The sequence below is a fragment of the Lepisosteus platostomus genome, chromosome 5, assembly GCF_059453375.1.
Source record: "Lepisosteus platostomus isolate fLepPlt1 chromosome 5, fLepPlt1.hap1, whole genome shotgun sequence".
Classification (NCBI taxonomy): domain Eukaryota; kingdom Metazoa; phylum Chordata; class Actinopteri; order Semionotiformes; family Lepisosteidae; genus Lepisosteus; species Lepisosteus platostomus.
This window is the reverse complement of record NC_142615.1, coordinates 63,424,427-63,444,875: the sequence shown is the minus strand read 5'-3', so window position 1 is coordinate 63,444,875 and position 20,449 is coordinate 63,424,427. Positions and strand designations below refer to the sequence as shown.

The 20,449-nt window shown below is 40.7% G+C and overlaps 2 non-coding genes across 2 annotated transcripts; one reads left to right on the top strand and one right to left on the bottom strand.

Annotated features, from left to right (window-relative positions):
- Positions 1-14,943: 14,943 nt before the first annotated feature.
- Positions 14,944-15,016, bottom strand: trnae-uuc (transfer RNA glutamic acid (anticodon UUC)). Its single transcript has one exon. It is a non-coding gene; the product is annotated as a tRNA-Glu (tRNA).
- Positions 15,017-15,816: 800 nt separating this feature from the next.
- Positions 15,817-15,910, top strand: trnai-uau (transfer RNA isoleucine (anticodon UAU)). Its single transcript has 2 exons — positions 15,817-15,854; positions 15,875-15,910. It is a non-coding gene; the product is annotated as a tRNA-Ile (tRNA).
- Positions 15,911-20,449: the final 4,539 nt, after the last annotated feature.

Here is a 20,449-nt window from a genome sequence, read left to right as displayed (position 1 = left end):
AGCAAATTTTATGCTTTAAATTAAATAAATTTTATTTATTATGAATGTGCCTGAAATTTATCAGTACTTTAGAGGGTTCTACCATTTTAGACGTTACCTGGTTATGCTGTTCCTGTCTGATTTATCAAATGTGTCACTTAAATCTCCAGTCATTTCTATATCAGTCTGAAGGCCTTGCAGTAAGGATTGCAATTCATCCAAAAATGCCAAGTTTTCCACTGGTGATACATACAAGGAAATGAATGTACATTTTCCCCCAAAATCAAAAAAAATTAAAATCAAATACCTCCCTCATCTGCAGGTGGAGAGAATAATGTCAGAATAAATACAGGTTTAAAAGTCAGGAGCATTGATAGTCCTATTTTAAAATGACACTAAAATGCTCACAATATATTGGAAAAAAGCTCTGTAAAATGCAAAAATAATAAAAAATCCACTTACAGTATGCTAAAAATGGCAAGAATACTTAAAACAGGTGTGTAAAATTAAAATAAATAAAACAAATTAAAAATACATTCTAAATGGGTTTAAAATTCAGGAATGTGATTGGTCAGATGCTTACGATGAGTGCTGTTGGTGTTTCGTGTGATATACCGAATTGAAAAAAAAATCAATTTATAAACGGCAAGATCTCGTATGAAAAAAAAGTTCTTAAGTATCTTTGTTGTAACAGCTGCGCCAGAACTATTCAGATACATCAGAAAAGTACCTGAACTTGACTGGTTTATATTCAGTTATGTGCATTGGGAACGAAAGGGAGACTTAGATGGATTTTATTAGGTTTTAGGAATCAGAAAATTTATTTTTACACGTTTATGCCTACGAGCAGAAATAACTTCCTGCTTTCAGCGCCGTTTTTGTTTTTGCTTGTAACCTCGAACAGAGAAACCCAGTACTGACTCACAGAAACACCCCGGAGTTTCTGTGTTTCTGGGATTTAAGAGGGATGTATGCACCGGTGTTAGGAGTCTGGAAGGAGGAGACGCGCATTCCGCACGGGGAGCGTAGAGCAATGAGCCGCACCTGCAGCTCGTCGAGTCCTGTCCTATATAACCGCAGAGCCCGGACACACACAGCCTCTCCAGCCAGTGTTGGAGTTTCATGATTTCAATGATTTTTTCTTTTGAGCAGAAGCTGGGTTTCTTCCTCTAATTAAAGTTATTGGAGTTGTGGTTACTGTGCTAGACTGTTGGGAATAGCGCTTTTATTTATTTTTTTCTGCCAAACAGTCTGCTGTATACGTGAAATAAAGATGAGTGCTTTCTTGATACTTCACAAGAGTATACATACCTCATGAGCTGTATTAAAAAAAAATGAACTGGAAGAAAAGCAATAGGGCTGGAGTTTATAGACTGTGATGCAAATATAAGAGTAGGAAAGGTGGGGACTAATTCAGGAGCACAACCGCCCCTCCCCTGCCCATTCTCCCAGTAGGGTCTGTTGTAACCCAGTGTGAAATTCAGCTCCTTGCAGTTCAGCTTTTGATCACTCAGCTGAGAAGCCCTGAGAATATGGGGCAAATACAGGAGATACCAACCAGCCTGGAGGGAGAGTTTTTATTCCCAAGGGCTGACTTGTTTTACAACAAACAAACAAAAACCTCTGTTCTGCTGCTCCAGACTTGTTCCACTGTTTTATCTTGTCTCTTGTCCAGCCAGAATGTGACAAATTGTGATCCCTTAATGGAGGAAACTTTAGCTTTTGTAGGTTATTATACCACTTGACAGTGTTACAGGTGTTGGCGGGGGGGAACCCCAGTGATCTCACAGTCTTACATAGACAATGGCCAGTCTGCACAAACCTCCAGTCAGCACAGCCCTGATCCCTGTAGTGTCACCCAGGTCTTCACTGTGGGACAATGATTATTCAGGAAAACTGAGGAATGTATTCCAAAGCAGTCAATGGAAGTATGTAATTAAAAAAGTCAAGTCTTGATAAGTAGAGTATATTATCTATTTACTATACTTTTACATCGTGACAAACAAATTTCAAATCCACCACGAACACATGCAGCATATTAAAGATGGGTCGCTGCAGTGCACAGGAATCTCAGTTCACTTATAAAAACTGCCTGAAATGTCTTTTTTTTTTTTTTTTTACTGCTTGTTCTTTAAGGTACTAACTCATTGACATTATGTAAATCAAAATAAGACTATTCACAAAGAAAATGTTATCTAAAAATAAAAGTTATATGAAAAATTAATCACAATTGTATCATGCCAAATAATCTCTAGTAATCAAGAGCAATTAAGAAAAGAAAACAAAACCATCTTTTGAGAATGACGGATAGAAATGTAAACACACACACTTACACCTGGGGCCAATTTTACCAGAAACCAATTAACCCACCAATGATCTTGGACTGATGTCTGAAAACCAGAGCAAACAGTACAATATTAAAGTACTACAGCTATTAGTAGAACGGATCTAGCTTCTCAACATAATACTTATGTCTGAACTTCATAGAATGGTGACACTTCAATCTTTCAGATTCAATGTTTTTCACAACATCAACAGCTGAGAATAGACCGTCATATACCTTTATCCAGTGGTTTTCAGAGCAGAGACATCCATGTGAGCAAGAGTTCTTTCCCTGTGGTCTGCCGCACTTCAGTTAGCCATGTTTTGGCTGGGTCATGTGTACTCCTCGGAACGTGGGTTGTATTGAATATCGGGCACTTTGTACAAATGAATAATGTGAGCATATTAATATAACTTGTGTTGAAGCCAAACAGAGAATCACTGTTAAAACTTGAATTCAACCTCCAGTGTCAGTTTTTGAAGTGCTGATCATCACCCATCTTCTGGCTTCCAGATGCAGGTGTTAATGGATATTTCTTGTCGTCTTTTTTTTTTTCCCCCCCATATGCTCTTCTCTGCATCATTAAGTACTTCTGGGTCATTTCATGTACCTCGTGGCATCCTGGCTGGTGGTGAATGGCAGGCGGCTGCTATAAAAATAACATGCCTATTAGTATGATGTTGAAGACAAAACCAAAACAATACAACTTTGTTTTGCACTTTAAAATTTATCACAATTTATCACAAGCTTGTCATCTGATTTAGGCTGCTATTCCTGTGAAAAATGTCCTTTGTTTAAGAAAAAGATTTAATTTGAAATATTTAGATTTTAAATATAAACCACTGACAATATGGTAATCACTTTTACAACTTTTAAAAAGTTGCAAGATAGCTTTACAACTATGTTGTCCTTAATCTATTCAGAAACTACCACTAAAATTGTAAGAAATTGTTCTCTAGACTCATCTTGTGGACTCTGTTCTCAATTAATTGGATAGGTGTCGTTCATGAAGTCCAGTACTCCGTCGATCTCTCTCTTACCAAGAGACTACCCATCTAACGCTGCTGAGAAACTCCGGTGCCTGGTCTGGGAATGCTGTGCTACTCAGATTCTGTCAATAAATTTCAAAAATGAGGTTCACCTCTCAAAACTTTTTTTTTTTTGTTTACACTATGTGGCATTTCTTTGCAGTAGCAATTGAGTGGGATAGTTATTTGCCTTCTATGCTCTTCTGAAAATCATGTATCTTTTTGCCAGTCCCATATCCCTTCCTTATAGCCTTGCTAATGAGAATGAGAAATGCAATTTTTAAGACAATAACACAAACATAATTCTAACATTAATTTCAAGCTACAAGAAAATGAATATCTTCAGAATATGCCCTTTAATATACTTACTAAGTTTCTTTTTTGGAAATGGTCAGTGATCCAACCACTCCTGAGCTTGTCCTTCACCTTGAAATGTTGAGAGAGAAGAGCTCCTCTTTGATTACAACAATGTCACTTTCTGTCACGGACAGAATTATGACAGGCTGTTCATTTATTATAAATGACCCTCTTAAAGCCTTGATGTTGTCTTTTCTCTTTGGATTTATCCACCTTCTGATAGTCTCCATATCCGTGAGGCAGGCACAGTGTTCTTCACGGGCATCAATGCACAGTTTTTGTGCAGATCCATCAAAAAAAAAAAAAATATATATATATCTCTCCCTCTGCCATCTGTGTCGTTAGGGCTTTAGCGGCTGTCTCTGTGATGACCTTGCCAGGATAATCACACACCACATCTCCTTTCTGGAAACCTGGAAGTCACAACCTTCTTGCCCTTCACAGGATTCTCGGTGATGCTCAGGCCTCTCTTGGTTTGACGCTTTACTATCTTTTTAAGTTGCTGGTCATTTGGTGGTAGCCCTGTGTTAGGCTTCCACTTCTCAAAAACTTCAGACACTGTTGATGCATTGGCTGACCAGTCCATCTTTTGAATATAGTAGGTTACCTGGCAACTATCTAGTGTTAAGATCTGGAAGGAAAACTACAATATAAATCCTCAGAATATGTTCCAAACTTAGTGTTTGTCGGTGAAGATAATTGATTTGTAAACTTGCCATTAATGGTCTGCAGACATGTAAATCCTGCAGTGGCTGTAGTGGATCTTGGCCTTGATTCACTGTTGTAAAAACTTAAAATATCACAGGTCTCTGTAACACAATGTCAACACATAACTGAAAGGTTGCATTGTATTCAAACTTATTCTATAGCAGGTGTGCATTCTTGTGCAGGGTCTGATTGCTCCCCTGAACTTAAAAAAAAAGGAATAATTGTTGTTTTGTGAGGTATTGATTTTGAGATCGTGTTGATGCTTACTAAACACCTTCTTCTGCGAAGCCTTCAATTACTTCAATTGCTGAGCAGATGTTGGGATGTGTCGGCATTCTATAATAGTTCTCCACGGTCACATTGGAATGGGCTAAATAATCCACCACAATGTTCTTCTGTGCATTGGTGGCAGCGGTGGGGATGTCACCGGGAGGGCAGGAGGGGTGCCCAAGTGAGTCCTTTCAAAACAGAATGATGGCTCAGCTGCAATTGCACTTAGGTGCAAAAGTGATGGTATATTATGAAATTGCTCCCCACAAACAATTATATATATATAGCAAAACAAAAAAAAAAAACCAACAAAATAGAACTAGTACACACGCACAAAAAACAAACCCTTTCTCTAAGAAGAAGTCTCTAAGAAGACCAGGAGTCCTACCACACTTAGGTCCTATCAGCTCCACACTGCAGCTATAGCGAGACTAAGCTGTCAACCCATCGGCTGGCTCATGTTTTTTTACTGAAGTCCTGGTGTCATAAGGGAGGACACCTAGCAGCTGCTCCAAAATTATGGCCTTGCCAATCTCCTCTTTGGAACACTGTTCTGGGCGAATCCATCTTCTGTACAGACCCCTCAGGCGGTAGTAGGTTTCCATTGGCATTTCTCCTGGAAAAACTGGTCATCCTGAAGAGCTGTCTGTATGTTTCTGGGGATATGTCAAATTTAGTAAGTAGCGCCTCCTTCAGGTCACTGCATATGTTAGATCGGTCTTCATCCATGGCACTGTAAGCCTCCAAGGCCTTGCCTGTAAACAGAGGCACTAGCCGACAGGACCGCTCCTCCTCCTCTGGCCACTTCCAGGTTCTGGCCATGCGCTCAAATCGCAGGAGATGTCCTCGCCTTGCTGGTAGGGGGGCATCTTAGGCTCTTTCTGGAACATGCCCTCTGTTGAAGCACGTGTAGCAGACATGGGTATTGAACTTGGCGGAGCTTGGTCCTGACCTGATGTCACTGTAGTGCGTTGTCGTGGTGCCGGTGTAGGAAGAGCAAGCCGTGGACTTTCTGCTGTCTCCATGCTTCCTGGCGATGCTCCCTGAGCCTGCGATGCCGGTACAATTTAGATCTCTTGAAGGGAGGTTTTAAGTCCACATAGTCTTCAAACAATCCCTCCTCTCTCTTTTTTGCCCAGACTGAAAGTCTTGGAGCAGGCTCACCATCTCCCCTTGACGTTCTGTCTTGGACGCATGTCTTACACCTGTTACTTATTGAGAGGTGACTCTAGGTTGAGCTCCCAGCTCTTCACAGCATTCTTCTTCCTCTGATGAGGCCACCATGTCCCAAGGCTCATCTGCTTTGAGCTGTTGCAGTGCCTTTCCTTGTGAATGAAGGTCTGCCCGTTTTCTCCAGGGATGCACTGTCTTGCGGCTATCCATCCCACGTTTTTTGCTGCCATCTCTACCTCAGGGCTGGTAATGAATGGCAGGTGGCATCTACAAAATAAACAAGCAAGCATCTGTGATTGTTTCCAACCCACAGAAATTGAAGTAATATATTATTCTGCTTACTTCTCATGCAGTCTTCTCAAGTCGTTGGAAGGACTGTGAATTGGCCCTCCCGCAGATGAAATGAAAAACTTCTCCGTCTGCTGACCTGGGCATTACAGCGCAGTTTAGTGAAGTAAAGATGAAACATCCGATAAAACACAAATAAAATGCAATTAAGGTGCATTCCAGATTTTCTTAAATACTGTTCATGATGGAAGCTATGGAGGTGGAGGTCTTTTGCTCTGTATTGACATGGATTTTAATGGGCTTCTATGAAATTGGCTGTGGTGTGAGTGAGTCCTGTAATGGACTGGTGTCACATTATGGGTGATACAGTGCTTTGCACCCACTGCTTGCCAGGATGGTTTCAGTTCTACCACAACCCTAAATCGAGTGGAGGGGTATATTAATGTACCCATCAACTTGCATGTTCCTCTTCTTCACTCAATGCAAAGGAAGCCAGCTGCTGTTTGAGGTTTTGTGCTCTTTAACAGCAATTATGACCATTTTTGTGCCCACTTGTTGAAACGACACTTTCTTTACATTCATTCCTAGACCTGTAATAGCGAGAAAATAAAAATGAATACACCAAACTGTAAAAATCCCATATATGTAATTTATTACTTTTGTTGTATGAAAGTATCCTTACTGTCATGTTCTTTACCACCCCTGGGTGCTGCAGGTGCTTCAGCTGGAGAAAGGCCTGCAGGTAATACAGTACAAGAAGCTGCTCAGGCAAGGTGATGTCTTGCCCAGTCTGTGCAACACATCTCTCTTTGCAACCATCAACACCTTCCAGCAATCTTTCGTACTTGGTTCTGGACTCTGCAACTGTCTATATCTGTGGGAGGGATTAATGCTCATAAACTTTTTTTTGTATTCAAATTAAAAGTACAACTGAAAGAAGTATTAAAATGAAAATGACCTATTTCTAGTAATCTCTTGGCAACATTCTTACTGTTTTTCTTCTGAATATCCTTTCCTTTTTCTTTCTTCCAGTTGGGGTTGCTTTCCAGTCCCGTGGTTCCCGATGTACCTGTGTTGTGCCAGTCGGGTTCAGATGGAGTTACCCGTTTCCCCAATATAGGTCACCCTGCACTTTTTGCACTGGATGCTGTTGCAACCTGCAAAACTTAAATTTCTTTAGTTTTGTTGTTTTGGATCATTGTTTTCTGTTTATGAAATGTTCAGCTCTTGGTGTATATGATCTGTTTTGTACAGGTTTTAGCTTGCTTTGGACTAAATAAAGCTGAAGTTTTTTGGTATTTTTGGTATGCAGATATGATTTTGTGCTCCCTTTTGTGTTTTCTAATATCATGGTGATTGTAGACTTTAGTTTTTGGTTGGTGTTTATGCTGAGTTGGGAATATGATGTGATGAGGGGGATTTTTCTGTCATCTGGAGTTTTTCTGTTTAGAAATATTTGGGCCACATTTTTGAGGAAACTTTGTGTATCCGCTCGGGTGTAGAGCTTGGAAGAGTGTGTATTTGGCTTCCTCAAAGTCTTGTTGTTGTGTACAGATTTTGTGGAAGTGTAGGAGTTGTGATTTTACCAGTCCTTTGAAAGTATGCTTTGGGTGGAAGCTATCCTTGTGCAGTAAGCCATGTGTGTCTGTATCTTTTAAAAATACTTTGTAAAAAAAATAAAATATAAAATAATAATATATATATATATTATAAAACATTATATAAAAATCCTGTTTGTCTGTTGTTGAAGGAGAAACCCTTGTGTGGTGGTGTCTAGGAAGCCTATCTGGCTGTCATGCTTGGTGTATTTGAATTTAATGGACCTGTTGTGTGTTGTGGGCGTTAATGATTTCTTGAAAAGTGCAATTTGTGATCTTGATATGTGCTGCCTATATGGTTATTGGCAGCACTCTTGCACAGTGGTGCAGTGGTCAGTATTGCTGCCTCAGCCTTGGGGCCCTGGGTTCAATTTGAGGCATCAGCTGAAGACTGATCACAGATGCCTGGGACTCTCGTATATATGCTGTGGCTCTTCATTTGAAGAAGATTTTATCTGGAATTTTGTGTCTGTTTAGAGGAGTCTTAGGAAGCTGTCTGAGTTCTTAGTACTTAGTTTTGTTCTCCCTGTGTTCAAGTGGGTTTCATCTGGGAGCTCCAGTTTCCTCCCACAGTCCAAAAACATACTGGTAGATTAGTTGGCTTCAGGTAAATCTGGACCTCGAGTTAGTGTGTTTGTGTCGTTGCCCTGTGATGGACTGGTGTCCTTTCCTGGGTGCATCCTGCCATGCGTCTACTGCTTGCAAAGTTTTAAACTGAAATTACAATCTTACTATTTTTACAGTTTTAAATTAACATATACAAATGTATATTGAAGTAGTTTGATTCAGGTGGGGAGCTGCATCAGCATGTGTAATCTGAAATGGAACAAGTAATAATAGGTTTATTCCATGCTAAAAAGAGAAGATAGAAAATACAACTTTTTTCAGGTGCGAGAAAGACGAGGAAGAAAGCAAAGACTAAACAGCACAGAAGAACAAAAGCTGGGAGAGGGAAGGAGGCAGGAGGGGCAGAGATGCCACTCAGGAAGTGCAAAGTGGAGAGGGTGAAGAAAGGTGTGAAGTCGAAACCTGCAAGAGGTTAGTGTAGATTACATGAAAATAAGTCGGTCATTGAGAGAAGGGTGAACCTAGTTTTACGATGAGTTTAGTTTCTGTTGTCTTTCTGCTATGGAGTTGAGAAACCATTCTTTGAGAACAGAGACCGAGAGCTTAGTGTGATCATGGCCATTTGAGGTGAAATGAGAAACTACAGGATTGGAAATATCTTAGGGCTGTGAAGGTTAAAGATGTTCTCTGAAGCATTCTCCTAGTCTCCTTCTGGAGAACAATCAAAGTCAGAAGTGTGGAACAAACAACAAAACACACAGACCACACACTGGGACGTAACATGTACGCTCCTTCACCTCCTCTCACCACTGTGCTCTTGTGCCAAACAGGTTGTACAAAGACTGCCATTCCTTATATCTTTCCCTGAACCTGCCCGTCACTTTCTCATCTTCCAGAAGTGAGATATTCAGCTTCCACACACCCTTCCCCACAGTAACAGCTGTTGGAATAGAAAGTGTACATGACAGTAAACAATGGTCAGAGGAAAAAAAACAGGAGTTAAGCCTGCGGTTGTGCAAGTAAAATCACGTATCAAAACAAAATCTATGCTTGAGGCTTGGGTCCCATTAGACTTGTGCCATGTGAAACCTGCCCTCCCCTGACTATGAAGTTTGAGGGCATCTTTCAGTTTAAAATCTTTTCATACCGTTTACAATAATATTAATGATCTATCAAATTGGACCCATCTCTTGCCCCTCATTCTGCCCTCTTTCTAAAAGGCAATTAAAATCCCCAGCTAAAACCCACTGTTTCCCATCCCAATAAATAATCTCTCAATTCCTGAATTAGAACATATTTGTAATGTGGGCAACTCAGACAATACACATTTAAAAGTTGAAATTTGACATTCATGAAACCCAGATACACCACCAGTGCTCTCCCTGGTTTCACTACAAGGTGCAGACGTACTTCTACCATCTTATTTTAAATTAAAACAGCTATACCATCAGATTTATTCTCATTGGACCTACTCCAGATTGATAGGCACAATGTCCACAGTTCCTCCATATCCTTATAGCTGTTTTTAAAAGGTTAACCCACATTTCTGTAACAACACAATATCATTTATATAATTTACCTTACTCACAAATGATAGTATAGTCCTTGCCCTTAACTTGGAGCGAATGCTTCTCACTTTTATGGACACGATATTAAGAGCCATACTTATAGTAGGACCAGGGTAGACAAAGCTCTGGCTATTATCATTCAGTCGGTGACACCTGCTATACAGGCCTCCCCCCACCATTTGCTTTCTTGTCTCCTCCTCCACCACCCCCACACTCCATAGGATGGTTCTCCACCTGCCCTTCTTGAGTCTCTGGTCAGTAGGATCACATATCTGAGATATCTAAACCCCTGGGAGAACCTACCTGAGGACTCTGAAAATTCTTCCCTCACTTTTCCACTCAGAGTTAAATCATTTTCTAAATCCAATGTCTCAGCAGACCTTTAGACTGCACCCTCTGTTCTGTACATTCCATTTGAGTGCTTTCAGTCTCCACAGGTGGCAGGCGATTTGGAGAGATGCTACCAATCAATTCAGATTCCACCTCACTTTTTGCAACATTATCATTCTCTTCTACCCCACCCTTATCCCCTTCACTCCATTCTGAACCCTCACTCTCCTTTTCACTAATTTCTTAAACCTCAACCACATCCAGTTCCTGATCCAGAACCACTGCTCCAACCCTAAATACCTCTTCAAACTCTTCCTGTTTTTGCATCGGTCTTCCCAGTTTTGTTCTATTTGCAAAGGAATTTGGACAGTCTTTAAACACATGACCTTCACACTCACATAGATTGCATTTCCTCACGCTTGTACATTCAGTATATGCATGTCCAATTTCCTTGCACTTACCACACACTACATTTGTGCAGGCATCCACAAAGAGACCCAGCTCCCCACAACTCCTGCACAGTTTTGTCTGTGCTTGGTAGAACACAAAACCTCTATTTTCCACCTAATCCAATCAAAGAAGGAATGCATTTAAAACTGCCATAGTTTACTCTCCATGCACAGTTCCAGATGCCATCATCATCCCAGAGTTTCTGAGGTTCACCTTTCACTAAACAATACTTAGACAACCATGTCACAATATCTTCCTTCATCAACATCTCATTAAACATGCAAACAATCACAGTCCTATTAGAAAGATCCATCAGCTTCTGCCATTCAAACATTCCAATCAGACCCACATCTTTTTTCTCCTCTACTTTTATCCAAAACTCTTCCAGTAACTTAACCAACTTGAAACCAATGTCGAAACCAATGTCAAAACCAATTCCCTTCTGCAAAGTGATTAAACAGTTAACATCCAACGCCTTAATCCCTAACACCTTCCTTGAAAAGTCCAACCGTGAAATATCACCCGAGTGAGCCGAGCCCTCACCACTCTTGCTGTATAACAGCATTACAAATGTATCAAACTCAAATGTATCTCAACTTCTGGGTTTAACCCTTCACATCTCCAACACTGGGTAGAGACTCTGTGTATCTGGACTCAGCGGTTAAATAGGACAGGACTCAGGGCGCAGCAGGTGCGACTCATTGCTCTGCACTGCCCGTGCGGAATGTGCGTCTCCTCCTTCCACACGCCACCGCCTCCATACTCCCCAGCGGCAATAACATTTACTACATTTATTCTTCCCTCTTAACCCAGAAAACAGATGCGGGCTGGAGGGGCTTAAATACTGCACCCTGCCCCACGGTAGGGCGTCTGATGTTGAGTTTAACACGTGCAGCGGCGCTTGTAATTATCGCCCTGCTGCTGGTACTGATTAGTTCTCTTAGGGGGTGGTCTGGGCGGGTTGGTGGTCATGACAGCGAGCACATCTGGGTCCAGACTTCCGAAAACTCCTAAAAGTGAATTTCTAGATTCCTGAAAGCCATGTTAAAGTCCCCCATCTGTTCGTTTCAAATGCATCAATTAGAAGAGTTCGGGTATGTTTCTGATGTATTTGAATAGTTTGGCATTGTATCTTGTTAAATATGTTACAAGTAAAGTTTAGCAACTTCATATTCAAGCGAGGTTTTGCGTGGATGCAAAAACATTATATGATATCTATAACACACGTGAAGAGTGAATCTGAATTAATCAGAATACCTCACTGCACCAGAATTGTTATTTACGTATTTTTAAAATACATCTTGTGCATCTGAAGACAGAATAAAACCCGGAACAGTAAAAGGATGACAGACCCTTAAACTGTCTGGTGATATTGCTGCACAAGATCACAATAAAACACGTTATTGTAAAAAAGTTAAAATTCGTGAATTAGTTTTTTTATATTAAAAAAAAACATTTACTATGTATGCATTTAACTTACTTTTATAAAAAACATTACAGTACGGTTGATGAAAATTGTTGGTCAGCACTCTTGTATGAACTATACTCTACCAGCCTTTTAAGTCATGTGTCAGAAATATAAAATATATTTCTTTATAAAATTTGCTCAAGCGCTACGAAAAAGAAAAAACTGTGTTTATAGTCCCATATTATCTCGGGTTTTTTTTCTATGGGCTCTTACGGTTAGGATTCCTGATTTCCTAATAACATAGAAATGTGTCTCTCTTACCTTTTGGTGTCCAAATGATCAGTTTAGTGTAGAAAAGAGCACTGTAAAACCCCGTCAGGCGTGCAAAATGTATAATAAAAGAGATCGCTTTGTTTCTGGTGTTTTAAGAAAAGGTGATAACCGCTACACTGCGCGACATGGGAAGGGGTGAATTGCAAGGAGTGTTGACCTTCGAAAAAGGACTCGTCTCTGGAATATATTTCCACATTTTGAAGAGATTTTCTCCATTTCTGTAGTCTGACTCCCTCTATTGCTAGAGAGCTGTAGAATCTGGAATTACTTATCCAGCTCTGGGAACAGTGGGTAGCTGAGTGACTTTCTCATGAGCATGGTATATGAATCCATCAGATTAAAGACACTGAGCATTTGAATAAAATTAACGATAGTCTGTCCCAACTCGCCGTGATGGTATAGTGGTCAGTACTTTGTGCTGGGACCGCAATACCCGCGCTTCGAATCCAGGTGACAGCAGCCTAAGACTAGAGTTTCCTTCGTCTATGTCACTTCAGTGAAGGGAAGAGGGGACATATGTGTACAGCAAATGGTCATCGAATTGATGTGTTGCCCCCATACAAGCAATGTGAAGAAAACACTGCTTTACAGAAGAGCACAGTCTGAGCTTATCGTTGGTAAACTGGAGACCAGACCGACCTCTTCTCTGACGAGAAGAAAAGGACAGGAGCCACAGTATTTAATATAAATAACAGATTTCAACTTTCTGTGGCGCAACTAGTACCAAACTCTTAATCTCGGGGTTGTGAATTTGAGCTCCACGCTGGTAAGAAACCCTATAGGTAATGATAAATTTACATTTTTTTCTAATAAAAAGTACTATTATAAAACTTTTCCCAATACCAGTTTTACTGTGAGTTTGCAGGTGACGTTCTTTATAAAAATAATCTTTCGTATGGGATCAATAACCGCGCCAGAACAAATATCAGAAAGAAATGGCCAGTCACTAAGGAAATAAAGTGAAGTAGAGACATAATCAGAAAACCTACATATAGGAAATGTTAGTCACATTGTATATGCTTTAGCGTTTTCTTTTATATACCGAAAAAAAGTTCAAGGCATTCTAGTCGCTGTACTCCTCGTAAATAATCTCAACGAATTCCCAATACAGTACAGGACACGCAGTGAGGAGCTCATGCAACGAATACATGACAAAACATGACAAGAGTAAAGGCACACTGCACATCTGCGGAACATCACATCCTAGTTTAGTGACAGTGGCACTGGAAGACTGGAAGCTAGCAAGTCTCAGATCACTTTTTTATTAAAGGTTCAAGAAAACCTGAATACCTTTGCAAAAGACATTTCAGAATCCCAGTCACATCCAGTACGATTGCTGGATCTTAGAATTCAGCTGAGCTATAGCACAGATCTGCAGTCCACGATTAGAATACTTTAGGTGCGTCGTGTAAGACCGCCCAGAGCATTTCTAAAACAGGAGATACATTTTCGTTTTGAAATGAGATATAGGTAGAGTGAAATGGTCTGAGTCCTAAGTTTGAACAGTTCACAATAGACGAAAAGAGGTAATTACAGACTCTTTCGAAATGTAAGAACATTAAAGCTGTGTGGACCTTGTCTTTATTTACCTATTTTAATTGTTTTTTAGAAAGTGTAACTATTATTTTATGTGTCCCTGACGATTCTACTGAATCTTGTTTATATTGAATCTATTTTGTTGTACAAATAAAAAGTAAAACACAAAAACGTTCCGTGTGTGTGCTTCCGTAAAAATAAAATGACATCAAGGGCACTATACGTAGAGGTGTGAAGCCTGCTCCACAGAAGAACTAAATCAAGAGGTGTTAAAGAAGTCGAGATCTCGCCATGAGAGGGGAAGCATCTCAGAAAAATCAGGTGCAGTCGGTTCCACGCCTTTTACTAGAGCGCTCGGCCGGGTTATCCTTGAGAGCAGCTTTTCAGCACTTGTAGTCCGACTTTGTGACGCGTGGAAGCAACTGCACCTCCTTTTTCTGAGATGTTTCCTCTCACTTGGTGAAATATTCACTTCTTTGGCCCTCTGAATATAGTTCTTCTGTTAAGCAGGCTTCAGACTCTGCCTATAACGTCCGCGTAGAGATTTTATTTTTACAGGAAGACGGATTCCGAAATGTAACTCTCCAGTTTAAGAAAAGCTTGCCATATTTTATACAACGCAAACAGTATTCTAATTGCAGACTGCAGATCTGTGCAGCAATCATACTCGATTTAACTGTGATTCTGAAATACTTCTAGTAAAGATATTCAGGTTTCCTTGAACCTTTAATTAAAAAAGACTTCGCTTCCAATCTCCGATGTCGCTGTAAACTCGGACGTGATGTTCCGCAGATGTGCAGTGTGCTTTTCTCTCCTCACTGCGTGTTCTGTACTCTACTGTGATTTCATTTAGATTATCTACGTGGAGTGCAGTGACAAGATCGCCTTGAACATTTTTGGTTTGTGAAAGGAAAAACTAAAGAAAATACAAGTGATGAACATTTAAAATAACCACAGTACAGCTAGAAGAAGAAAGATAAAAGATGATTTATAATGACATTCACAACATATTTAATAAAAGCACAAATGCCTGAACAGGGACTTGAACCCTGGACTCTCAGATTGAAAGTCTGAGGCCCTACCGACTGAGCTATCTGGGCTCCAGAAGATAGTCGACACTATCGGGATCCTCGCAAGTCACATGTCTCTTCTTGTGCCGAAGTGCAGTCGTACTTGACCCGTCTGGAATGACCACTGACGGACTTTATCCAGAAGTGACGGCGCCACTCCCAGTAGAATGAGAGAGAAATACAGAACGACATGAGGAGTCAAGGGGCTCCCACAATTCATCTTTCCTCACATTACACATTTTTTCACTAACATTTTGACCTTTTCACAATCAGATTTTTTCACATTTAATAAGATCTTTTAATCAACAACATTTAAGAAAGAAACAAATGGAACATTTCTGGAACAATAAACAACAAAAAACTTTCAATGCCTTGGTTGTATACGTGTGCACACCCTTTATAAAGGGGGTTGCAACTGTGCTAAAATTTAACCACTCACATTCCAGATCATGTACAAAGGTTATTTGCCTTCACCAGACATCAATTGTATTGATTCTGATTAGTCCTCATTTATATCAGCTGATCTCATATAACCAACCGATCTGGGAGAACAAACGTTCAAACTGCACAGCGGAACATGAAAAGAAATCCGACTGCTGGTTGTCAGCAAAGAATGTCGTTACAAATTATCCACCGAGCTGTTTTATGTATCCGGCCACCTCTTTCCTTCCTACTTTGCAGTGAGCACAATTCTTTCCGTTTCTTCTCTTGTATGTTCTTTTCTATTGTACTGTCCCTTTCCCCCATGTGGAGATGGATTCACAACCGAAACCCTGTTTTCACCCTGTGTTTCTGCAGCGTCAGTCTGTATGAGGAGTGGGTGTTCCACAGCTCCAGTGGTGCAATTGGTCAGCGTGTGGTACTTATACGGCAGTACACAGCAGAGCTATGCCGAGGTTGTGAGTTCAAACCTCACCTGGAGCAGTATGGCCTGTGTCTTTAGCTACTGAAAGCAACTGACGAGTTTATGTGCTGGAGATGAGGTTTAAATTAATTTGAAAGAAACAAGTAAAGGTTTATTCTATATCACACCCAAAGAAGGCTCCACTGCTGAAACATTGTTTCCTGCTCGTTTCAGCATGGAATAAATAGTTGCAAGAAAATCAGCCGCCTGAATAGGGACCCTGAGATGAAAAGTTCGATATTCTACTGACTGGGCTATTCCCGTCTACTCAGTTTCTTTCTGAAACAGCGTTTTTCCAGAAATACTTACAATTTGTGAAATTTGAAATACAATCTTGCTTAAAAATGCAGATTATTTTTTTCCCAAAAACCGTAAATGGAGAAAACCGACCCATATGAGTCTCTGTGGTACAATCGCTTAGTGTGGTCAGGTTGGGACTAAAATGATAGTAAGTTGCTGGTTCAAGCACAACCTGGCATGCCTTTCTCACTGATCCAACATGAACATCATCTAGGGAAGAAGTGGCATGTAATGTTTAATACATTATTGACTTTATTGATAATTGGAGGGAATGCAAATGCTTCGCATGTATCGAATTACAGCACGTAACAACTAAGTACCTGAGTCGATATCACTGGGCATTTCCAATAATGACCAACATCAGCAACTTCCAGGAAAATAAGATTCGCACATGGAGTTTTATCTTGGAATGGAGGGCGGAAGAATGAATTTATACTCCCGTTGCATCTTGAGCTAAACTATTTTAAAAATATGACGTAGATTTGTTCAAGACACTTGTAATCACTTGTAGAGAGTTTTCATGAAGGCATACGTCGGCTACCTCTCCACTGTTAATTGACAGGACATTTGAAGAAACTGTTCTCATACAACCAACATACTAATGACACATCCTAATAAACATGAAGGGAAATCCGTGTTGTGAATCACATAAAACTGTCACTACACATGATTGAGTCCACATGAGTGTGGCACCTTAGAGCACTCAGCCATCCTGATGAGCAGTGGAGGTTGGTGTGTTGAATGCACCTGATGCTTTATCGACTCAAAAGCACGGCAGATTGTACTAGAACAACAGGATTATTAACCACTACCGATAGTTCTTTTCTTCTTATTACAGAGATTTCTACATTGCAAGACAATTGACAACTTAGGTAAAGCAAAGTTATGATAAAACAAAACAGGCACAGAGAGGGCTCGAACCCTCAATCACCAGTTTATAAGGATAACATCAAGGATAACACGTTTTTAATATATAAAAAAATAATCTTTGTGTACACATTGCAATGAGAAGAGGAATAAAAAACTGATTATTATTGTTGTTCAAATGAATTCTATTGAAACTGATTAAATCGCACGGAGGCAACAACAACAAAACCGTAATTCTTAACAAGGAGATATTTGGCAGCAGTGGGATTCCAACTCACAGCTCCGTAGAGACAGAGCTTTAATTCAGCTCCTTAGAGCACTTGGCCGGGTTACCCTTGAGAGCAGCTTTTTAGCACTTGTAGTCTGACTTTGTGGTGTTATGACACATGGAAGTGACTGCACCTCCTTTTTCTAAGATGCTTCCTCTCACTTGGTGAAATATTCACTTCTTTGGCCCTCTGAATATAGTTCTTCTGTGGAGCAGGCTTCAGACTCTGCTTATAGCACCCTTATAGTTATTTTATTTTTACAGGAAGACGCATTCTAAAACATATCTCCTGTTTTAGAAAAGTTTTGAACGGCGTATTTTACACAACGTACAAACAGTATTCTAATTGCAGACTGCAGATCTGTGCATCATCGTACTACCAAAGGTATTCAGGTTTCCTTGAACCTTTAATAAAAACACGCCTTAGCTTCCAATTTCTGATGTCATTGTAAACTCGAACATGATGTTCAGCATATGTGCAGTGTTCCATTCTTATTGGCGTATTCATGAGCTCCTCACTGCGTGTACTTTTCTCGACTGTGATTTCATTTAGATTATCTACATGGAGTGCAGTAGAAAGATCACCTTGAACATTTTCGGTTTGTGAAAGGAAACGCTAAAGAAAATAAAAGAACATTTAAAATAACCACAGTACAGATTTATAATGACATTCACAATAGATTTAAAAAAGCACAACCTGCCAAACAGGGACTTGAGTCCTGGACGTTCAGATTAAAAGCCTGATGCACTACCAATCAAGCTATCCAGGATCTGGAAAAAAAAATGACACCATTGGCATACTCGCAAGTCACATGTCTCTTCTTGTGCCAAAGCGCAGTCATCATACCTGACCCGTCTGGAACGACCACTGCCAGACTTTATCCAGAAGCAATAGCACCACTCCCACTAGAATGAAAGAGAAATACAGCACGAAATGGGGAATTCATCTTTCCTCACATTACCGATTTCTTCACTGACATTTTGACCGTTTCACAATCAGAGCTTTTTTCACATTTAAAAAGATCTTTTAACCAAAAATATTTAAGAATTAAAACCAAATGAAACATTTTTAGAACAATAATAAAAAAAAAACTTTCAATGCCTTGGTTGCATAAGTGTGCACACCCTTTAAAAAAGGAGGTTGTAACTGTGTTGAAATTTAACCAGTCACATTCCAGATCATGTACAAAGGTTATTTGCCTTCGCCAGACATCAATTGTATTGATTACAATTACACACCTGAAGAAGGCTCCACTGCCAAAACGCTGTGTTTTTTTCTTTTTTTCAGCATGGAATAAACCTATTACTTGATCAATTGTATTGATTCTGATTAGTTCAGTTGGGTAGCTGCGTCAGCATGCCTAGGCTGCAAAGGAACAAGTAATAGGTTTATTCCATGCTGAAAAAAAGAAGAAAGAGCACACAATGTTTCGGCCGTGGAGCCTTCTTCAGGTGTGAGAGAGACAGTGCAGTAGGCAAAGGTAAAGTAGCGGGAGAACAGAGGAATGAGGGGCGGGAGCAGGGGACAGAAAGAGAGCCCAATCAAGAGGTGTGAAGTCAGAATGGGTGCAGAGAGGTGTGAAATGAAACTTCCAATGAATCGAGAAAATTTAAAATAACAGTAGTCTGTCGTTAAGAGAAGGGAGAATGTGTGATCCTAGCTGCAGAATAATTTTGGTTTCGGTGGTCTTTCTGATGTATGAGTTCAGGAAAACCGTCTTTGAGAACACAGACGGAGAGATTAGAGTGGTCGTGGCCGTCAGAGGTGAAATGAGAAACAACGGGCTTGGAGAGATCTTTAATTTTCACAGCCCTGACATGTTCTCTGAAGCGGTCTCCGAGTCTCCTTCCTGTTTCTCCAATGTAGATGGCTGGGCATTCACTGCAAGAGATACAGTAAATAAGGTTGCTGGAGGTACAAAATGCTGTCTGGGTGATCCGGAATTGTCCTGAGGGGCCTTGAATGAGTGTGGTGGTGGATGTGTACTTACAGGTGATACAGCGAGCTCTGTTGCAAGGGAAAGTGCCTGGTGTGGATGGTTGTTGGGGACGATCAAGGGAGCTGTGAACAAGGAGGTTACGCAGATTAGGTGGTCGGCGATATGAGATGACAGGGCGATCAGAAAAGAGGGCCCCAACAGAGGGATCATCCTGTAGGATGGAAAAGTTGTGGTTAATGGTCCTGGGGATAGGAAGTGTGTTAGGGTGGTAAGGAAGCACCAAAGGAATGCGGTTGCTACGGCGGGAGTTCCTGATTGGGTTGATGGTCCAGGGGGTGTTTTTGGCTCGGGCAAGGGCCTTGTCAATCACACTGCTGGGGTATCCTCTGTTGATGAAAAAGGAGTACATTTCGAGGGCTTGGTTCTCGAAATCAATGTCGTTGCTGCATAATCGTCGTAGCCTAAGAAACTGTGAAAAAGGAAGAGAGTTTTTAGTGTGGTTGGGGTGAAATGAGCTGTACAGGAGGTAGCTGTATGAATCCGTGAGTTTGTAATAAACTGAAGTGGACAGTCGGGGGTAGTTGATGGAGAAGTTGATGTCTAGAAACGGAAGAGTAGTGGAAGATATGTTAACCGTATATTTGAGGGACGGGTGGAAGTTGGTGAAATGGTGCAGGAAGAACTCAAGCTGATCGTTGGAGCATGTGGCGGCACCGACGCAGTCATCAATATATCGTTTGTAGAGGTCAGGGACATAGCTAGTGTAGGAAGCGAAGAAGTGTTCTTCTTCCCAGCCGACAAAAATATTGGCATAGCTGGGTCCCATTCTGGTGCCCATGGCAACTCCACTGACCTGTTGGCAAAAAAGATTATTGAAAGAGAATGCGTTCAGTGTGAGAACCAATTCTGCAAGGCGTACCAGGGTGTGGGTGGGTGGATCAAGCACTGTGCGTTTGTCCAGCGTGTGCTTGAGGGCTGTAAGGCCGTCATTATGGGGAATGACGGTGTACAGAGATGTGATGTCCATGGTAAAAATGTAGCATTCGGTACCCTGAAATTGGAAATCATTAAAAAGTTGGAGCGCGTGGTTGGTGTCTTTGATGTATGAGGGAAGATATTCAACCAGCGGTCTCATGAGGCTGTCAAGAAAGGCTGAGATGTAAGTAGTTGGACAGTTACATGCT